Consider the following 11511-nt stretch of genomic DNA (forward strand, 5'->3'; position numbering starts at 1 on the left):
AATTGGCACTGGAGGTGTGTACTACAGCATTTAGTACAGTTCTTTGCACATAGTAAGTGCTTAACAAATGCTTTCTCATTCCTTCATTCATGGCTGGCAGTACAGATTTCTCCTTGACTAGATGATTGGTTTGGGGCTGTTAAGTAATCAGTAGTCTCCACCAAATTTTCTCTGGAAAAAATCTAAAGGCAGTGTCAAAAACATCATGAAAATGCACATCAAATGAGAACTTGAGAAGATGGAGTTGCCATAGCAATCCTCTCCATGATTAATTTGTAGATTATATGAAGGGTGCCTAGTAATTGTCATTCAGGACGTGCTCTGATTGCTTGAGGGGGTCTGTAAACTCTTTTGGACAGTGGGAGCAATTGCCTTTCAAAGTCTGTTGGGGGAGAGGTGAGGGGCAGCATGTGTCAGACAAGTCAATACATCACCACTACCTTGTCCAGCACCTCCCCAGAAATGATGATGGAGACAAAACCCGTGTCCTGAACCCCAGAGCCTTGGAAAGGACAGGTTCTCCCAATCCACCAGACCTTCATCAAGTGCAGTCCCCATAAACATCTTGGAGGAGAGAAATCATTGGAAAGACAGAGCCTTCCTTCCTCATCACTGCCAGCAGCAAGTGATGACCAGTTGTCATCAATACACGCAAAAACATACAAGAGTCCTTGGAGTGGCAGCATTCTCCAGAACAGCCAGCCTGCTTCCAGCCCATCTCTCACAGCCATCAGCTGGGGAAGCACCTCTGGCAGAGAAGAGACCAGCAAACTCCACAAATCTACCAAGCAGTTGTCACTCACAAGGCAGCCAAGCCAGAGTAGCTAAAGAAGTAAAGCAAGCTGAGGGAGGGTCAGGAGGCAGCCCAGGCTTTAATTCACTTTGGGATTCTTCTAATCAGCCTGGGCTGGGTGTTTCTGACATCAAGTCTAAATCTCTCTTTTTGCAAGATCCACCCATTACTCTGATCCCTGACCTCTGTCTAATCCATTGGACAAGGCCTGCCTGATATACACCCAAAGAAAAGATTATACTAGAGGAGACTCAGGGCAGACATCCCTCATCACCTCATGCCTGAACTACCACAACAGCTGCTGGTTGGTCTTCCTGCCACAAGTCTCTGCCCGCTGCAGTCCATCCTGCACTGTGCTGCCAAAGTGATCTTCCTAACACACAGGTCTGACCATGTCAACTCTCCCTACTCAAGATATTTCAGGGGCTCCGTATCACCTCAAGGATCAAATATAAAATCCTCTGTTTGGCATTCAAGACCCATCAAAACCTGCCCCCATCCCTGCATTCTTCCTAAATCCTACACTCTCCCTCCAGATAGTCTGTTATCTAGTGACACCCTCCTCCTTGCTGGTCTTTGCACAAGACACTCCATCTCCCAATTGACCATTTTCATGTGCTCTCCCTCTTGCCTGCATTGCTCTCCCTCCTCATCTCTGTCTCCTGGTTTCCCTGACTTTACTTAGGTCCCCTGTAAAATCCCACCTTCTACAAGAAGCCTTTCATGGGCCTCCTTAGCTCTAGGGCCTTTGTTCTCTTGTTTATTTCCAATTTATTCTGTATATGGTTTGTTTGTACTTCAGCTGTTGATGTATTGCCTCCCTTGTTTGACTGTGAGGTCCTTGAGAAAAGGAAATGTCTTTTGCTTTTGCTTTTCCTCCTACATGCCTGGCACTTAAAGAGGTACTTTATGAATGTTTATTGACTGAATAACTGAGACACCATAGTTTTCTACATCCTCAGATGGAAGGAATTTTAGCCTCTAGCATCATTTCCATCCTATTGTGGATACCCTCCAGTTTATGAATGTCTCCCTTATTGCACAACCCTTGTTTTAATTGACTCCTCCATCCCACACTGGTACTACCCCATGTAACTGCTACTGTACCCAAGGTAGTAACACTGGTTGAAGAACCCTCCCTCCTGTGTTTCCCCTTAACAATCAGCTAGTAGACTTCCTTTCTTATTTATGTCATTCCCTCACATTCACCTTATGCCTGTATGCTCTATGTATATTCCTTCAACTGAACTACTAGTGGTACAATTTTTAAAAATTACAACTATCATCTTCACTTGTGTGGATGTAAACAGTTCAGCTCCATTGAGTCTCTTATGTTTTCTTTTCCCTGTTTATCTCTTTAGGCTTCTCTTGGGTCTTGATATTGGAGATCAGATTTTTGGTTCAGTTCTGGTCTTCTCCTTATGAAAGCTTGAAATCCTTCTATTTTATTGAATGTATTGCTACCCCTGTTTTATTTTAATTTCAGCTGAAACAGAACAGATTCTTTACATCCCCTTAAATTAACCCTGTGTATGTTTCTTGTAAGCAGTATATTATAAGATTCTCATTTTTTTATCTACTCTGCTATCAGATTCCATTTTATGAGAGAATTCATCCCGTCCACATTCACAGTTATGATTGTTACCTGTGTATTTCCCTCCATCCTATTCTTCCTCTTGTTTGTCCTCTCTCTCCTTTCACCCTTTCTCTCCTCACCAGTGTTTTACTTCTGTCTACCACTTCCCCTGATGTGCCCTCACTTACATCAGCCTCTGTGCCTGTTTACTTAATCTCCTCCCCTCCTATTTCCCTATTGGGTAAGATAGATTTCTATACTCAGCTGATTGTGTATATGATTTGAGCCAATACTGATGATAGTAAAGTTCAAACAAAGCCCATCGCCTATAAATTAATTTGCTTATTCAGTGCCACATAATCAAACTATCAAAAATTATTTTACAGAGCTACAAAAACCATAACAAAATTCATCTGGAAGTACAAAAAGTTGAGAATATCAAGGAACTTAATGAAAAAAAGTGAGAAGTTACATGGAGACTAACCCTACCGGATCTCAAACTTTATTATAAAGCAGTAATCTTCAAAACTGTCTGGTGCTGTTTAAGAAACAGCATCATGGGTCACTGGAATGGATTAGGTACACAAGAAACAGTAGTGAATGATCATAGTAATGTAGTATTTGATAAACCCAAAGACCTTAACTTCTGGGACAAGAACTCATTATTGGACAAAAACATCTGGGAAAACTGAAAAACAGTATGGCAGAAACTTGGTGTAGAATAATATCTTACACTGTATACCAAGAGAAGGCCAAATTGGGTACATGATTTAGATATAAAGGGTGATGATATCAGTAAATTAGGAGAGCATGGAATAGTTTATCTGTCAGATCAATGGAGAAGGGAAGAATTTAGAACCAAACAAGAGATAAGAAGAATTACAAAATGCAAAATGGATCATTTTGATTCTATTCTATGAAAAAGTTTTTGCACAAACAAAACCAATGCAACCATGATTAGAAAGAAAGCAGAAAGGGGGGAACAATTTGGTAGCAAATATCTCTGATAAAGGCCTAATTTCTCAAATAGAGAACTGAGTCAAATTTATAACAATAAGTCATTCCCCAATGTATATGAATGGTCAAAGGATATGAACAGGCAGTATTAAGATGAAGAAATCAAAGTTGTCTATACTCATGTGAAAAACTGCTCTAAATCACTGTTGATTAGAGAAAGGCAAAATAAAATAGCTCTGAACTACCACCTCACACCAATTAGATTAGCTAATGTGACCAAAAATAAAAATGAAAAATGTTGGAGGGGATGGATGTGGTAAAATTGGGACTCTAATGCACTGCTGGTGGAGTTGTGAACTCTTCCAGTGATTATGGAGAGCAATTTTACCTATGCCCAGAGGGCAAACCATGCATAACCTTGGATCCAGCAAAACCACTAAGAGATCTGCATCCCAGAGAGATTAAAAAAAAATTGGGAAGGACCTAATTGTACAAAAATATTTATAGCAGCACTTTTTGAGGTGGTAAAGAATTAGAAATTGAAGGGATTCCCATCAATTGGGGAAAAGCTGAACAAGCTGGGAGGTATGAATGTAATGGAATACTATTATGCTATAAGAAATGTCGAGCAGGCAGATTTCAGAAGAATCTGGAAAGATTTACATGAACTGATTTAAAGTGAAGTAAGAAGACCAAGAGAATATGGCACAAAGTAATAGCAGTATTGTAGGTTGATCAACTATGAATGTGCTCTACTCAGCAACACAGTGGTCTAAGGCAATTGCAAAGGAATTATGAGGAAAAATGCTATTCACATCCAGAGAAAAAACTGATGGAGTCTTAATACACATTGAAGCATACCATTTTCACTTTATTTTTTTCATACTTTTTTCTTTTGATCTGTTTCTTCTTCCACAACATGACTAATATGGAAAAATGTTTTACATGATTGCACTTACTGTCTTAGAAAGGGGGAAGGGAAGGAAGAGAGAAAATTTGGAATTCAATAATTTTTAGAATTTCTTTTAAAAATTGTTTTTGTGTGTAATTGGAAAAATAAAATATTATGTAAAAATATTATTATGATATAATGAATAACAAAGGGGACAATTTCAGAGAATCCTGAGAAGACTGTTGCTGAATAAAGTGAACAAAAGTAGAGAACAATTTATGCAATAACAGCAACAGTATAAAGACAATTTTGAGACACTTAAGAACTCTGATCAATGTAATGACCAATTATGACTCCCGAGGACCCATGAGGATGCATATTGCACAGCTCCAGACAAAGAGGTGATAGACTGACTCAAGGTGCAGAATGAGAGATTTTTAGATGTGGCCAATAGGAGGATTTACATGGCTTGATTACGTATTCATATTTTATAACAGTTTAGTTCTTTTCTTTGGTCAAAGGAGGAATGAGAGCTGGTTGGGAGAGGAAATTAACACTTGTTCATTGAGAAAAAGTAAAATGAAAAGTTGTAGTTGTAAAAGAATGCAGATTCCCTCAAAAGGAATAAGCAAGTGAAGAGAAGGGATAGATTTTGAGGAAAACCATAATGACATCTAGTAGGAACCCTTGCTGGGATCCTCTCTGTTCTCCTAGCACACACAGTCAGACTGTGTCTCCAGCAGGGCATAACCAAGGGAAGCAACACAATTTCTCGTGAGGGTAAAACTGGATGGCAATTGCCAGAAAGGTCAAAATCCCTAGAGAAGATCTAGACTGGGCATTTCTTCACCTCCATATTTTTTAATGTATTATAATTGAAGTTATTATTTATTATTAACATTACATTTGTTTTGTTTTTTGAGTTCCATATTCTCTCCCTCTTTCTAACCCCTCCTCTGACCACTCAGAGACAAGCAATATATTATAAAAGTGAAATCATGCAAAACCTTTTTGCATATTAGCCATATGAAAAAGCTAGAAAAATAAAGTGGAAAATTATACTGCAATTTTCATTCAGAGTTCATCAGTTCTCTCTGTGGAGGAGGATGAGATGTTTTCATTATAAGTCCTTTGGAACTCTTGATCATATTATTGATCAAAGCAGCTAAGTCTTTCACATTTAATCATCTTTATAACATTGCTATACATAATGATCTCTTATTTCTGGTCACTGCATGAGTTCATATAGGTATTCCCAGGTTTTTCTGAACCATCCCACTGGTTGTTACTAATAGCATCATAGTACTCCATCATAATCATATGCCACAACTTGTTCAGCCATTCCCCAGTTAAGGAGCGTCTCCTCAGCTTCCAATTCTTTGCCACCACCAAAAGAGCTGCCATAAATATTTTTGTACATATAGGTCCTTTTCCTTTTGCTTTGATCCCTTTGGATACAGACCTGGCACTGTTACTGCTGGGTCAAAGGGTATACACACTTTTATAGTCCTATGGGCATAGTGACAAATTGTTCTCCAGAATGGTGGGACCAACAGACAACTTTACCAACAATTCATTAGTGTGCTTATTTTCTTTCATCCCCTCCAGCACTTGTCATTTCTGATAAATGTGAGGTGGTACCTCAGAGTCTTTTCCATTTGCATTTCTCTAAAATTCAGTAATTTAGCACATTCTTTCATACAACAATAGATAGCTTTGATTTCTTCTTCTGAAATCTCCCTGTTCATATCCCTAGACTATTGATCAGTTGGAGAAGGGCTTTTATTTTTATAAATTTGGCTCAGTTCCCAATATATTTCTGGCAAGATGTGTTTATCAGAGAAATTTGCTTTAAAAAATTTTATATTACTTTATTATCTATGTTACCTTTTAGTAAAACTAGTTTCCCTTGCCATCTCTTTTAATTAGGTCTATTTTTGATTCATCTGAGATCATAATGTGTACCTTTGCCTTTTTTACTTCCGCTGAAGCATAATAGATTCTGCCCCAGTCCCTTATTGCAACTCTCTTTCTGTGTGTTTTTCTGTTTCAGCTGTGTTTTGTGGAAACAGCAGATTGTTGGATTCTGGTTTCTAATCCATCCTGCTACCTACTTCCGTTTTATAGGTGAGCTCATCCCTTTCAAATTTATACTTATGAGTACTAACTGCATATTTCCCTCCATCCCATTTTATTCTGTTTCTTTTTCTTCTCTCTCTTTTTATCCTGTCCCTCCTTAAAGGTCAACTTTGCTTCTAACCACTGCCTCCCTTAATTGGCCCTTCCTCTTGTCATCTCCCACTCCTTTTCTCTTATCCTCTTGTCCCCTTATTTTCCTGTTGGGTAAGGTAGATTTCTATCTCTCACGGCCTGCATATCTCATTTCACAGTTGCATGTAAAAACAATTTTCAACATTCGTTTTTAAAACTTTGAGTCCCAAATTCTCTCCATTCCTTCCCTCCCCACCCACCTTCACTGAAAAGATAAGCAATTCAATATAGGTTACACATGTGTAGTCATGCAAAACACTTCCATAATAGTCATGTTGTAAAAGACTAACTATATTTCCTTCCATCCTATTCAGCCCCCCGTTTATTTTATTTCCTCCTTTGACCTTGTCCCTCCTCAAAAGTGTTTGCTTCTGATTACCCCCTCCCCCAATCTGCCCTCCCTTCTCTTACCACCCCTCTTATCTCCTTTCCCCCTACTTCCCTGTAGGGTTAGATAGATTTCCATGCCAATTGAGTGTGTTTATTATTCCCTCCCTCTGTAAGCCCAATCCTATGTGAGTAAGGTTCACTCATTCCCTCTCACCTCACTCCTCTTCCCTTCCACTCTAAAAGCTTTTTCTTGCCTCTTTTATGGGAGATAATTTACTTCAGTCTGCCTCTTCCTTTCTCCTTCTCCCAGTACATTCCTTTCTCACCCCTTAATTTTCTTTTTAAAATGTCATCCCTTCATATTCAACTCACCCTGTGCCCTCTGTCTATGTATATATATGTATGTATATATGTATATATTCCTTCCAGCTACCCTACTAATAATGAGAAAGGTCTTATGAGTTACAACTATCTTTCCATGTAGGAAACCACTACAGTTGCCTGGGACTTAAATTTGAAATCTTGGCAATTAGAGGAATTAAACTAGCAGGAGAAAGTGAGAGAAGTGTTGGATAAGGTAACAAGAAAGGTCCAATTTTGAAGGATTTTTGTCAAAGGAAAGAAGAGAAGACAGTTTAAACAATTAAGCATGAGAGAAAAATGGGTAGAGAGTTAAGGAAAGTTGGAGTCTCCACTGACAGAGTATGAATGCAGAGCTTAAAAGAAAAGGAGTTGAAGTTTTGAAAAAGGAAATTTGAGGAATGGTTTTGATCACATTAAGAAAAAAACATATTTAAAGGAGGTATTTCAAGAATTCATTAAGAAAATGCCTTAAAGTACACTGCTTGGGAGTAAGAAATAAAAAGAATTTCTTTAGTACTTTGTTTTATCTGAAGGAATAAAGGAGCAGTTATTAGGGTTGGGAGCATCACCATGATTTTTTTTTATATAAGGCGACTAAAAACAATGGACCCTTGTGAAAAGTGAAGTTTAGTAATTTCCACTTGTAATTACAAATCAAGAATTGATAGCGTTGGAAATTTTTTTATTTGTAATATATTAAGAGAATTTGATCTTTTTTTTTGTATGTACAAGAAGATAACAATAATAATAATAATAACAGCACCTACTTCCCAGGTTTGTTTGAGGAATTAAATGATTTTGAAGTGCTTAGCATGAGAAATGTATAAATGTCAACCATTGTTACTGGGTTTTGGACTAAACAATATATCAAAGATAATAACATGGATGATTTTCTAAGAAGGATAAATTAAAATTTTATCTAATTTAATAAGTGAAATTTGATTTGAGAATAACTTGAGAAATTTAGCATGATATTAAAAAAACAACAAACAAATTATATTCTTTAGACTTCTAAATATTTTTATATTGTAGAATTTAGAAGCACAAGAGACATTTGATTGGAAATGTGAATTCTCTTTTAATTAGGAAAATATGCATTTAAAAATATACTGTTATGACAAAATTTTCAAAAATACTGTGAAATGTTATTAGGCTACTTCCCTATTGAGATATTCAAATGAATGTAATAACAGCCTTTGCGGGAGGGTGTGGGGAGAAGAAAAAGCATTGTAATAATGAAGTGCTTATTGAGTTAAATTCTTCTGATTTAATAAGAGGTTTGAGGAATGCCTCTAAACTATAGTGGTGATCTAAATTTGTAACCATGCTTAAGTAATGTCACTTTTAAATGGACTAAATTTTTGGCTTCCAGCTCGTGGTTGTGAAGGTGCAACTTCTTTTGGTCGTCCCGAATCCAGGTTCATCCGACACTGGCAGCCACGCCGCAGCATCCAGACTAGCTTCCATCTTCTTCGCGGTGATGCCTCCCAAGTTTGACCCTAACGAAATTAAAGTTGTGTTTTTAAGGTGCACTGGTGGTGAAGTTGGTGCCACATCAGATCTGGCCCCCAAAATTGGTCCCTTGGGTTTGTCTCCCAAAAAGGTTGGTGATGACATTGCCAAGGCAACTGGTGACTGGAAAGGGCTAAGGATCACAGTGAAACTTACCATTCAGAACAGACAGGCTCAGATTGAGGTTGTGCCTTCTGCCTCAACCTTGATCATCAAAGCCCTAAAGGAACTTCCTTGGGAACAGAAAGAAACGGAAAAATATTCAACACAATGGAAATGTCACTCTCGAAGAGATTGTCAACATTGCTCGACAGATGAGGCACCGATCCTTGGCAAGAGATCTTTCTGGAAACATTAAAGAGATACTTGGAACAGCCCAGTCTGTGGACTGCAACATTGACAGCAGGCATCCTCATGATGTCATTGATGACATCAATAGTGGTGCTGTGGAATGCCCAGCAAATTAAAAGCTACAAAGGAGACTATTGCAATAAATTAACATTTGAAAACAACAACAAAAAAAGAAAAGAAATGGACTAAATTGATGTTATTTGGCTAAAACAAGTTTAATATCTCATGAAATGGGCTGCTCAAAGATAGCAAGACTGTTTAAAAAAAACTATTAAATTTTGAGTGGTGTATATTTTCCTCTAAATTAGTCTCCTAAAGGGAAAGACTTCAGTCTTACTATGTATCACTGCCGCATTAATGTAAATTATCAAGTGATCAAGTAATAACTGAGAAATCAAAGACTAAACATTCTAAAGTACTACAGAACGTAGGCCTCTGAAATTCTTTAAAGTAATCTTTTTTTCTCCTTTTTTGCTTTTTGGTGAAGCAATCGGGGTTAAGTGATTTGCCCAGGGTCACACAGGTACTAAGGGTCAAGTGTCTGGATTTGAACTCAGGTCCACCTGACTCCAAGCAGAACTCTATCCACTGTACCTCCTGCCTGCCCCCTAGGTAATCTTAAAGAATTAGAAAAGGGTTTGGCATGTGGTAGATACTATGTCAGTGAACCACTGTCACCTCTTTAATTAACTGTAATTATTCCATGCTAGATAATTTTATACTGCGTTTTAGATGTCATTGGATGTGATTAGTAAGATCCCAAAGGAGATAAGATAGATGTTTTTTCCTGTAACAAAATTTTAAACTGCATCTCACTGAATTATTATCATTTGACAGTAATAAGTTTCATATGTTAAATACTTCATGTTGGGTATGCAATCTTTTCTCCTGTATTATAAACCTGAAAAAAAAAACACAATTGTTAGGACAGGTTACTTCCCCCTTTGATCCAAATACTGTGAGACTATAAATGTATCTGTTCTAGAATGTGAAAAATATGTTTCAAAATTGTTAACATTTAATGAGGTAGTTTTGTTTGAAATTAAGAAAATGATGATAATGATAAATGACACTGTTGGGAGAAAAGCATAGCAAAATATTCTTAAGAAATCTTTGTCTGTGAAAGTCTTTTGGGCTTCCTGCTTGACCTGTTATAACATAAGACCTTACCAGCCCTGCTGACAACATATTGTCAAACTCTGAAATACTGCAGTTTAAGGAACTAGAACCTCTCCCAGCCAAAGTAGAAAATTTATGAATTCAGCTTTAAATTAGAAGTGTTTCTTTCATCTGAAATCATTTAGATAATAATGAAATTATCATCTGTTAATACTCAGTATGTAGTAAAGTTACATTTTTGAGCCAACTATTCACTATGTGTAAACTAATATTCACTGTATTCATGTAAAACTCCAGAATGTAGTATTTGTGCTGCTTGTCCAAGATACCAGCTTGTGTCTCCATCATTTCCTCTGGTAATTGCTCCCTTTGGCTTACTCAGTGGATTAAAGCTTTTTCTAGAACTTAAAACTCCTCTTGGCAGGCTGTATTCTGAAGCCCACCTGAAATGGCCACATGTACTTTCCCTTCCTTTCTCCTATCTACAGAGCAGACCACAAGGAGAGTTTTAAAACCTATCATGTATTTGTTCAGACATTCTTCAGGACACATGTACATGTGGTGGATTTCACCTCCAACAACTATAATATATATATGAAAACTTAATCTGTTAATGAATGCTGCATGAATTTGAACCAACACTGTTATGCATGAACATAATAAATATATCCTGCCCTAACATATGACTAACGAAGTTTTGCTATTTGAGGCAGAAAATTTGGGACCATAATTTGATATACTTCCCAGTTTTGATTGCAGGTTTTATTGTCTGACCTCTCCTGAGGCCACTAGTAAAAATGTCAGCAGCTCAGTAGGGGTGCCATCTATGAATTCACACCAGTGGATATCTGTCCCTGGGGAATACTTGAGGGGAGGTGAACTTAGGAACACTAAAGTGAGGACCTTCTTGACTCAATTTCCTATATAACACCTTATCTCACTTCCACTGACATTTTGCATTAATTAAACACTAGCATTATTAATGAAATGACTACCCAGAAAGTTTATCTCTTCAAATTTTTTAATCATCACAGTGGTAAAAGGACATGAACAGGCAGTTTTGAGATAAAGAAATCAAAGTTATCTATAGTCATATGAAAAACTGCTCTAAATCACTATTGATTAGAGAAAGGCAAAATAAAACATCTCTGAGTTACCACCTCACACCTATTAGATTGACCACTATGATAGAAAATGAAAATGATAAATGTTGGAGGGGATGTGGGAAAATTGGGACTCTAATACACTGCTGGTGGAATTGTGAATTGTTCCAACCATTTTGGAGAGAAAATTTAACTGTGCCCAGAGGGCAAACCATGCATATCCTTTGATTGAGTAATACCAGTA

General features: G+C 37.4%; 1 pseudogene; it reads left to right on the forward strand.

Moving 5' to 3' along the window:
* The first annotated feature begins 6271 nt into the window (after positions 1 to 6271).
* Positions 6272 to 9186, forward strand: LOC114023395 (annotated as a pseudogene).
* The last annotated feature ends 2325 nt before the right edge of the window (positions 9187 to 11511 follow it).

Source organism: Vombatus ursinus, unplaced genomic scaffold (assembly GCF_900497805.2).
Source record: "Vombatus ursinus unplaced genomic scaffold, bare-nosed wombat genome assembly UNPS02004423.1, whole genome shotgun sequence".
Classification (NCBI taxonomy): Eukaryota; Metazoa; Chordata; class Mammalia; order Diprotodontia; family Vombatidae; genus Vombatus; species Vombatus ursinus.